Source organism: Chinchilla lanigera, unplaced genomic scaffold (assembly GCF_000276665.1).
Source record: "Chinchilla lanigera isolate Chin_1 unplaced genomic scaffold, ChiLan1.0 scaffold00031, whole genome shotgun sequence".
Taxonomy (NCBI): Eukaryota; Metazoa; Chordata; class Mammalia; order Rodentia; family Chinchillidae; genus Chinchilla; species Chinchilla lanigera.
In genome coordinates, this window is record NW_004955432.1 from 3,535,807 (window position 1) to 3,545,046 (window position 9,240).

Consider the following 9,240-nt stretch of genomic DNA (forward strand, 5'->3'; position numbering starts at 1 on the left):
CTTCACTCTAATAGAAGTAGATAAGATAGCATTGTGAACCAAATGACTACATGACTGCAAGAAAACTTAAAGTTTCATTTGTTTTACTTGTTTCTTACATTGTAGAACTTTAGGAGTTTTACTATCATTAACCATGTCACAGAGTTCTGGTGACAACTATTCAAAATTAACTTTCTTCATAATCATATAACTAAGATGTAAATTATTTCACAGATTATTGTCATTAACTGCAACTTGATTTTCTTTATAAATTTGTTAGGAGTTAATTTACTTCCTAATACCTCCGAAATTATATATATATGATGGAGATTGTACCATCTTAAATAAAATTAGTTTTTAGGACAGCTTTGATATATAATTGACTATAATTGCTTATAGTAAATTAGGATTAGTAAACGTGCTTTGTGATTTCATTTCTTTAAAATTTGTTGAGATATGCTTTATGGACCAATTTGTGACCAACTCAGTGAATGTTTTATGTAGGATTGAAATACATATGGATTCTACAGTTCTGGAGTGCAGTACTCTGTATATGTTTGATTAGATCAAGTTTCTTCAAGTCTAATGTATCTTGAATGATTTTCTGTCTTCTGTTCTATCAGTTACTTAAAAAGGTATGTTAAAATTTGTCAGTGATCGTGGATTTGTCTACTTTTGTCAGTCTTGTTTTTGAGATATATATAAATTTAAAATGGTTTCATCATTGTGTTGAAAGATAAATTTTATTTCTATGAAGTGACTCACTAGTATGTTTTTTACTTTAAAAGCCTTACTTCATCCACATTGTAGCTGTGCGAGCTTCCTTGAACTTAATGTTTTTGTGGTATATTTGGTATCATCCTTTTATTGTCAGTCTTTCTATGTTTTTCTTTTCTCCCTCCTCCCCCTACTTTTTCTTTTTACTGGGAGCTGAACCCAGAACTTTTGTGCTGAACTACATCCACAACCCTTTTTTAATTTTGAGACAGGGTCTCTAAATTGTTCTGTTGCCTAGCCTGGGCACAAACTTTTCGTTCTCCAGCCTCAGCCTCTCAGAGTGCTGGGATTACACAAGCCGTCATGCCTGGCTTGTGTTCTTATATTTTTTAAAGGGTTTCTTTTAAAAGGCATATTACAGTTTTTCATTTTTAATTCCGTTCTAACAACTTTTTCTATTTATCTCTTTTTCACTTTGAGTCCCTGACTTGGAGACTTTCTCCTTCAGCCAGTCTTTGATGCTTTTAAAGCCTGCCAACGCTTTAACTTTTGAAACAGGAATTAGTCTGAATAAGCTGGTCCTTCACATACCTTGAAAAGGAGTAACTAACTTCATTATTTCTATTTTTCTGTTAGTTGAGCTCTCCTCACTAGTTTATAGTACTAAAGTTTGATTTCAGAGGCAGGGTCAACATTTTGGCCTGCTATAAAGCACCTATTGTTGGAGAAAAATAACTGACAATTAGATGTTATTTTCGATACTGTGGTTCATCTTAAGCCAGTAAGGTTTTTCTTCATTTGTTTGTTTCTTTAGGTTTTTTTGATACAGAGTCTCACTCTGTAGTCCAGGCTGGCTTCGAACTTTGTCCTTTTGCCTCAGCCTCCCCAGTGCTCAGATTACAGGCCTATGCCACCGTACCCAGCTTTTGAGCCAATAATTTTAGCATTACCAAACATAACGTTTTTGTCTACCTATTCATTGGTAATACATACACTAAAAAATAATTTATATTTTATTACATAGTAAAACCTTTTGGCTTCTAGAAAGAGCAGTGCTAGTCACATCACTGTCCAGTCTGTTTGGTGTTGCCCTAGTGAAACACCAGAGGCTCACTACTTCAGAAGTTCGCAATTCTGGACATGCAGGAGCGTGGCACCAGAGTCCTAGCGAGGGCCCACTGCTGCATCACGACAAGGTGAGACCAAGAGCAAGAGAGACTTGAGGGGTGCCAGGCTCACTCACAGCATCCCTCTCGGCCTCACTTCACAAAGCTTCCATCACCTCAGGATTGCCCTGCTGGGGACCAAGCTTGCAGCAGAACCTTTGCAGGCACATCAAACCATAGTGCTAGAAAGATCTAGGCTTATTTCATAGCAGGTATTTTTGCTAATATTTTTTAGTCAGAGGAAGTTATTTTCTTACGTCTAAATATTCTAATACCTGCCTTTTATGGGTATAGGTAGCAAACAAAAGTATTATGGAGTATCATAGTAAACAGTTTCTGGATGATTTTAAAAACTGCAGCCAGCCAGGCTGAAAGCCATGAACTAAGTAAGAGTCAAAACAGACTCAGGAAAAACTTGTCTTTAATAAAATACATATATTTATGTAAAAGTCATTAAAAATATTCTTAAGTGCCCTTTCCTCTAATTTGACCACGAATTCTTTATTTCAAGAAGTGAGGTCTGTTACTGTTTTTCTTGAACCTAGATGGCCTCTGTGACAGTTTTGACCAGTAGAATATAGCAAAACTGACACTGCATCTAAACGTGGACCTTGAGACTGGCAGCTTTCACTTCCACCCCCTTGGAGTGCTCCTTCAGGAAAACTAACTCCTGTGTATAAGTGTCCTGAGAAGAACAGGCTGTAAGAAACTCAAGTCACATGGCAAGACCACCTGTAGGCCTCTGGTTCATGACCTCAGCCTAGCCTTTAGCCAGCAGGAACTCCAGTCCCTGTAAGTGTGCCAGCTTGGATTATCTGTCTTGGTCAAGGCTTCCTGCGCCCTCCACCTCAGCTGCATCCTGGCTGCAGCTACATTTGAGGTCCCCAGTAAGAACTGGTCTAGTGCCTTAGACCTTTCAGGCTGCTATAACAAAATACATCAACTAGGGAGCTTATAAACAAGTTTATTTCTCACAGGTCTGGAGACCCAAGAGTCCCAGACTAAGGCATAGCAGATTCAGTGTCCAGTGAGGGGCTGCTTTCTAGTTGATGGACAACATGGAGTCGTGTCCTCACATGATGGGTCACAGCATGTCTCTGGGACCTCTTCTGTACAGGTCTCCGTACTGCTTGCTCCATGACCCAGTCACCTCTCAAGGCCCCACCTCCTAATACTGTCACATTAGTGATTGGGTTTCAGCGTAGGAATTTGGGGGAGTACATTTAGACCATAGCCTTTTCAGCTCCTACATTTGGGAGTGGTTTGTTACACAGCAACAAATAAAGTTTCTTACTTGGAAAAGGGTGGTTCTGTGACGAAAGCCCCAAAGCTGTGATAATTGGTTTTTGTCAGCCAGGGAAAGAGAAAGCAGAAATGTCCCGCAAAGCTTGTTAGGGCAGAAGGGCCTTGAGTCTTTTCAACAGATTGAAAGAAAGGGAGCAGTTCGTTACTGGAAGCTGAAGAAGAGATTTTTATGAAATGAGAGAAAGTTTGGCAACATTGTTGCCAGTAACGGTGTAGAAAATGAAATTGTGAAGATAGATATGACTGGGAAGGCTTTCCAGATGGAATACAGAAACAGTTGATTTCTTTGACAATATAAGATGTAGGAAGACAAAGATGAAGTAATGAAACCTGTTTTTGAAAAATTGGGACAGGAATTGCTGGATTCAGAAATAACTGGCAGTGGTAGTCTTTCCCAGCACGAGTTGCAAACTAATCGGTAACTTCAAGACAAAGCCATGGAACTGGAGATTTAGCTCAGGGGCACAGCGCCTGCCTGGCAAGCGCAAGGTTGTGAGTTCGATTCCCGGTACTGGAAAAAAAAAAAAACCAAAAACAAAACAAAGACAAAGCCAAACCAAAGGGCTACCAATGAAGCAAAGTGTCAAGATAAAAATCTCAAGTATATAGCTATATAAAATGTATAAAACCTCAAAAAATGGAGTTCTGCATGTTTGCAGTAGAGTTCTAGAGAATTTTAATGGATGTCTCACATTCCCTTTTCAGGTAAAGGCTGTTATTATAATAAAATCTTTGTTACAGTACAATATACATTTAAAACATCGTCACCCTATGCAGTATGATCAAAAAATAAGGTGAAGGTTTAAATTTTTTTTTTTTTTTTTTAATATTCCAATAAGAGATACACTGTCACAGATTCCCTTCAAAGTACTCCTCACTTGGAACACACTCCATCATCCGTGCCACTTTTTGAAGCAGTTCTGGACATCTTCACGAGTGCTGTGCTGTTGTGGTTCCCTCTGTCCTGACTGATTCAGAATGGTTACCTTTCATGATTATTTTGACTTCAGAAAAGAGTTGCAGGATGTAAGATCCAGTGAATAAGGACACGCTGTAGTGTTACAAGCTGCCTTTCGATCGGATGCCATGTCGCAGCAGCATTCACCAAATTTTTGATCAGCACCTTATAAAGACACAAAAGAGGACTTTTAGAACTGCTCGGGAAGTAGCATGAATGATGGAGTAAGTGTGTTCCAAGTGAGGGGGATTAATGGCAGTTTTTTACCATAACAAAGTTTTTAAACATTTGCCCAATTTTTCAGTCCTATTGTATTTCTGCATGGGACAAGACTATATTGCCTGTAATAACTCCAGCTACTTCCAGAGCCTGAACTACTGAGCAACTTGAGTCCTATTTCAAAATAAAAATAAAGGGCTGTGAATATAGCTCAATGGCATAGTGTCCCTGGGTTCAATTCCCAGAACTGGGGGGTGGGAGGAGAGATTACACTTAGGGGATCAAGAGATGGAGAAGAGAAAGGAAAGGAAGGGGGGGTGGAAAGTACTGAGATGTGTTATGTGCACGTACTGGTTCCCTATGATGGATGTGATCATCATGTACTGCAAACATATACTAATAAAAAAGATTATATTGACTCATTATAGCATATATCATTTTTGTCTTTGAAATGTAGATAAAAACCTAGTTTCCTTCTTCTATAAAACTGATAGGGACTGGGGATTTAGCTCAGCAGCACAGCGCCTGCCTGGCAAGTGCAAGGTCATGAGTTCGATTCCCGGTACCGGAAAAAAACCAACAACAACAAAAAAACTGTGATATATGCTAATGTGTTATATATAATCCTTATTCTAAGCCTCTATTTGTGTTCTGGTTTAAAAACACTGGTGCCCTTGAAGGGCTCTCAAATGGTAAGTATTTTTTCACCTATCCCCTGCAAGTGATCTTACTTCTCTTCACTGCTGCTCAAGCGTTGTTTTTGTGTTTTTTTTTTTTTTCTTTTATAAGCTACAGCTCTTTGAAACTTTTTGCCGTAGCTGAGCTCTGGTACTACTAGTCCTTATCATTACAGCTATCTGCCAGCACCTACATAAATTGCTGTCACCCTTTAAAAGGACAGTAGTTTCCTTGTCATTGTTTCTTCCCTCCTCTCAGTAACTTGAACATCTGCATAAAGACATCCAGTTCCCTGGGGTTTTTATAAATAGTTTTATTGACATAAAATTCACAGACTGTAAAATATACCCTCTCAAAGTATATTCTTGAGCCAGGTGTGGTGACACATGCCTGTAATCCCAGCACTGGGGAGGCAGAGGCAGGAGGATTGCTGGAAGTTCGGCAGCCTGGGCTACAAAGTGAGCTCAAGGCCAGCCCAAACTGCACAGCAAGACCCTGTCTCAAAAAGACAAAAAAAAGTATATTCTGCAGTTTCCGTATATTCATAGGGTTATGCAGCCAAGACCACTAACATCAGAACACTTTCAGCACCCCAGAAGAACCCCTATGTCAGTCACTCCACAGTCTGCCCTCCACCCGGTCCCTGGCAGCCACTAATTTGTTTCCTGTCTCTGTGGATTTACCTATTCTAGATATTCCATATAAATGGGACCATGTAATAGGAGGCCTTTTAAAAGATTTTACTGACTTTGTTTGCTTTATCTATGTTACAGCGTGTATGGGCCTTTTATTCCTGGGATACATTTTTTAGCTGTTGTGAATAATACTGCTAGGAACAATTAGCATACAAGTGTTTATGTGGAGTTTTACCATCAGTTCTCAATGCTGGTACATATGGTAACTATGTTTAACTTTTGTTTGGAGAGTTTTGCTAGGGATTGAACTAAGGGCCTTACCATGCTAAGCAAGTGCTCTGCCACTGAGCGTACCCCCAGACTATGTTTCATTTTTTGAGGAATTTCTAAAACAGTTTTCCAAGCAACACCTTTCAGTAGTAACTCTCAGTATAAGTAGCCTCAACTCCCCAATGAAAATACACAGTTTGGCATGCTGGATCAAAACAAAATGCAGTGCTGTATTACATTCAATAGGCTCAACTAATCCAAATCAGAGACTAGAATTCAAAGGATAAAAATCAATATTCCGGGGCTGGGGATTTAGCTCAGCAGCAAAGCGCCTGCCTGGCAAGCACAAGGTCGTGAGTTTGGTTCCCGGTACGGGAGAAAAACAAACAAACAAAAAAAAAACCAAAAAAAAAATCAATATTTCATGCACCAGGACCACAAAAGCAAGTAGGGGTAGCAATTTTATTCGCATACGAACTAAACTTCAAGATAAAACTGATCAAAAGAGTCAAAAAAAGCCCCTACATATTAGTTAAGGGAACAATTCAACAGGAAGATACAACAGTTTTAAATATCTATGCACCAAATATTGGTCCATCCAACAGGATAAAACAAACATTAGCGGAAATGAAAGATCAAATATAATTTAACACAATTATAGTAGGTGACCTCATACCCCACTTTAACAAAAGACGTCAGATAAACCAAAACATGAACAAGGAAATACTGTATCAGAGCTGAACCACACATTGAAAATTGGACTTAATAGATAACCTACAGAGGGTTCCACCAAATAACAGGATACACATTCTTCTCAGCAGTAGATAGAATTTTCTCCAAAATGGATCACATGCCAGCCGTAAACCATGCTTAAAAATTACAAAAGGATCAAAATTACCCCATGCATAGTATCAGATCATAGTGCAATGAAACTAGAGATCAAGGAAAAAGAAAACAAATTATGCACACAAATGGAAATTAAAGAATACCCTCTTGAATAATCAGTGGGTCTCAGAGGAAATAAAGGAAGGAGTTAGCCAGTTCCTAGAATCAAACAATAATGCCAGTACTACGTACCGGAGTCTATGGTACACAACGAAGGCTGCCCTAAGCAAGAAAGTTACACCTGTGAAGGCCAGCATCAGAAAAACAAAGTGAGCTGAAACAAATAACCTAATAATGCACCACAGAGTCCTCTAAAAGCACAAATAATCTAAATGCCAGCAAGTATGAGGAAAGAAATTATAAACAACAGAAATTAATGGAATTGAGGGCTGGGGATATAGCTCAGTGGTATAAGTGCCTGCCTGGCAAGTGCAAGGTCCTGAGCTCGATTCCCAGTACCAAAAAAAAAAAAAAAAAAAAAAAAAACAATGAATCAAAAATCTGACTCTTTGAAAGAATAAACAATCTTGGTGGCTGGGGATTTAGCTCAGTGGCACAGTGCCTGCCTGGCAAGCGTGAGGTAGTGAGTTCGATTCCCGGTACGAGAAGAAAAATAAGAAAATAAAAAAAAAAATAAAAACAATCTTACCAAAGAACAAAATAAAAACCAAAATAAATGTCATTAGTAATTTAAAAGATGCAATCACAATGAACGCACTGAAATTGAGAAAATAAATAGTGACTGGATGGGTAGATCCCTAGATACCTATGAATGACTAAAACAACCAACAATACTTAAAAACCCTGAATAATCCAATAATGGGCAGTGAAACTAAAGCACTGATTTAAAAATCTACCAGCCATTTTCTGGATAGATTCAGTGCCAAACTGTACAAGAATGTTAGGGAAGATGAACACTAATACTCGTTAAACACTTTGCTCTTTAATCTCTTTGATAAATGGAAGCATTTAAACCTTTTGGGTTTATACTAATCTTTTGTGTTTGATTTTTAAAATAAAGTGCTTATATTTGTATTTTCCATATTTTGGAGAATCATCTAAAAAAAAAAAACTTTAATGAAAGTTCAAAAGAGGAGTACTTGCAGTCACTCCTGGAAGCAGATATTATCCTGATTCTAAAACCAGACAAGGAGCCAACCAAAAAAGAGAACTATAGGCCAATCTGGATATAGGTACAAAATTCCTTAACAAGATTCTGGCACATGTAAAACAACAAACATAATACATCACAAAATTGGAAGCAAGAGCAAAAACCACATGGACAACTTTATAGATGCAAAAAAAACCTTTAACAAATTTAATATTCGTTCATGGTTTAAAAAAAAAAATGAAGAAAACAGGTATAGAAGGACTTTATCTCAATAAGATAAAAGCCACCTATTACAAATGTTTTGCCCATATATTAAATGTGGAAAAGCTGAAAGCTTTCCCTCTGTTATGGTTGATACATTGTGTCAACTTGGGGAGTCTAGAAGCTTGGCTAAGTGACTCAGCCCTTATCCTTCCAGGATGTTGTTCATTATGTCAACTTGAAAGTTTAAAAGGTTAACTATGTGACTCAGCAGGGAGCCAGGGTGCTTACTTTGTATTCATCCTGAGCCTGTGCAAGAGGAGGGCATGCAGAGGATGTGGGTGTAGAAGACCACCTCTACTCACCCCCAGGGCAGGTAGGCTGCATAAACAAAGGAAATAGAAAAAGGACTGGCTGCTGGGGGTTTTTTGTTTTGTTTTGCTTTTGGTTTTTTTTCTGGCTACTGGTTCTTTAGAGGAGCTCCTATCTTGGCCTTTGGCTTGGTCATCTCCTAGCTTCTGGTGCAGACTGTTTGGCTTCTGCCTGAGACTCTTCAGCCTTCTGGTATAGACTCTCTGGCCTTTGTCATAAATTCTTAAACATTCTGTCGCAGACGCATCAGCCTCCTAATACAGACTTACACAGACACTGCAGTGAGCTCCAGGCCTGGGAATGGGCTCTTCAATCCCCAGAATGCAGACACCCTCTGCACACTTCCTCATCCAACTCTGTGGATGACCATTTATAAGCCAAACTTACAATTTCTTATACATTTATATATCTTGTGTTACATCTGTCTTTAGTAAACCCTAAGTGATACACCCTCTAAAGTCAGGAATAAAACAAGAATGTGTACTATCACCACTATCATTCAATGTACTACTCAAAACATTGGCCAGAACAATCAGGCAAAAAAGGAAATAAAAGGAATATATATAGCAAAGGAAGAAGTCCAGTTATCATTATTTGTAGATGACATGATCCTGTACAGATAAGATCCCAAAATTTCCACCAAAAGACACCTAGAATTAATAACCAAATTCAGCAGTGTATCAGGATATGAAATCAATACACCAACATATAGCATTTGTTACACCAATAATAAACTCATTAAGA